This window comes from Anopheles stephensi, unplaced genomic scaffold, assembly GCF_013141755.1.
Source record: "Anopheles stephensi strain Indian unplaced genomic scaffold, UCI_ANSTEP_V1.0 ucontig389, whole genome shotgun sequence".
Classification (NCBI taxonomy): domain Eukaryota; kingdom Metazoa; phylum Arthropoda; class Insecta; order Diptera; family Culicidae; genus Anopheles; species Anopheles stephensi.
The window spans coordinates 17,501-19,822 of record NW_023405334.1 but is presented as its reverse complement, the minus strand read 5'-3'; positions in this window follow the sequence as shown (position 1 = coordinate 19,822).

The following is a 2,322-nucleotide window of genomic DNA, read 5'->3' as shown; positions in this document are numbered from 1 at the left end:
CCAAATGCCGCACTGACTGCTGCTGTGCGGGCATACCCAGCTACGCACGTTCGACTGTTCCAGCGGCTGCTGGACGACGGCCACTTTCCTCGCCAGTGGAAGACGGCCAAGCTGGTTCTCATTCCCAAGCCAGGAAAACCCCCCGGAGAACCGTCATCGGTCAGGCCGGTGATGCTGATCAACACTCCGGGGAAGCTGTTTGAACGAGTTCTGCTGGATCGTCTGAACGACCACATCGAGGTGCCATCAGGACCGCTACTTTCTGAGCAACAGTTCGGGTTCCGATGCGGGCGATCCACACTTCAGGCGGTGGAGTTGGTGATTGATGCTGCCAGATCCGCGATGAGCTTTGGACGGACAAACCAGCGAGACAAGCGCTGTCTGTTGGTTGTAGCGCTAGACGTCCGGAATGCATTCAACTCCGCGGACTGGCTGGCGATCTCACAGGCGCTGCAGGAAAAAGGAGTGCCCTCAAGATTGCGCAGCATCTTGCAGGAGTACTTCTCTGACCGCGTGTTGACGTACGACACGAACACCGGTCCGGTAACACGACAGGTAACGGCAGGAGTTCCGCAGGGGTCCATCTTGGGCCCCACGCTATGGAACATCCTGTACGATGGAGTGTTACGCCTGCAGCTGCCCGACGGAGCATCGGTCATCGGCTTCGCTGATGATCTGGCAGTACTGGCAAGGGGATGCACACCAGAGGAGGCAGCGGGAGTGGCCGAGCAGGCCGTAGCAATGATCTCTGCGTGGATGCAGCAACACCGTTTACAGCTGGCCCCGGAAAAAACCGAGGTGGTGCTCATCTCGAGTTTGCGTCGGGGCCACCCACAGGTGCCCGTAAGGATCGACGGAGTGGAAGTCCGCTCAAAGCAAGCAATACGCTACCTCGGGGTCATACTTCACGACCACCTCTCGTGGAAACCACACGTCGAGAAGGCAACCGCGAAGGCTCTCCGTGTGGTGAAGTTGGCCACCAGCGTGATGCCTAACCACGCTGGACCGAGGGTAGCGAAGCGTCGCTTGCTAGCAGCAGTTGCGGACTCGGTGGTGAAGTACGCGGCACCTATCTGGGCGGAAGCGGTGGAGCTGCAGTGGTGCAGAAGGAGATTGGAGCAGCTACAACGGCCTCTTGCGAGGGGGGTTGCGCGTACCTTTCGCACAGTCAGCTACGGAACAGCGGTAGTGTTGGCTGGGCTGATACCACTGCGCTTGCAAGTGGAGGAAGCTGCCCGGCGTCACAGGCGGCATCAACAGGCACTACAGCAAGGGGTGCTGATCGACCGCGACGTCATACAGAGGCTGGAAAGGTCAGCAACCATGGCGAAGTGGCAGAGCGATTGGAATCAGGAGTGCGGTCTTCCGACCGCGAGTAGGTTCAAGCGCTGGGCACATCGCGTATTGCCAGACATCAGCGGTTGGGTAGGTCGGAAGCATGGAGAGATCGGATTCCACCTGAGTCAGATACTCTCCGGACACGGTTTCTTCCGGGAGTTTCTGCACGTCATGGGGTTCATCTCAGCCCCGACTTGCCCGTTCTGCACCGACTCAGCCGTGATCGAGTCAGCAGAACACGTGATGTTCCACTGCCCGAGGTTCGCGGACATAAGGGTGCAGCTCCTGACGAAAGACGACGGCGTAGTAGTAACACCGGAGGAGCTGGCAGGCTGGATGCTGGCAAGCCCAGCTAACTGGCAGCAGGCGGAACAGGCTGCAAAACGAGTTTGCACCTTCCTACAGCAACGATGGCTGGATGACCAATCGGCCGAGAATGCTGCCATTTCCGGTGCTAACACGGAAGCACTGCGACACGCGGAAGTGAGACGGCGAGCTGACCGTCGAGCCAGCCGCAACGCTTACCAGCGGAGACGTCGTCGGGAGCAGCGGGAGAGGCGCCAGCTGATGGATGATGACGATGGAGGAGACAACAACCAACCAGCAGCAGCCAACAATCAACGCCCGGCTAGACCCGCTCGCAACTTGGCTCCGCCATCAGCTGAAGAAATTCTTCGCCGACGGTTAAGGCGGAACCAGCGTCAGCAGGAGTATCGGCGGCAATTGCGGGCCGGTACAATCCGGCCAGTGCGTTCGGGCCAACTGCGTCGGAGAAGGCAGCCGCCAGCGGAGGAGGAGCTTGAACGCCGACGTGCAAACCGGCGCGAACGAGAACGTCAAAGACGTCATGCCCGCAATGCGGTTGCCGACCGCCATCGCGAAGTGCTGTCGGCCGACGAAGAAGCCGCCATAACGGAGGCCGAGACAGCCACACGCTAGCTTGATGGAGCATACGCCTTTGGTCGCTTGCGTTGGTGGACGAGA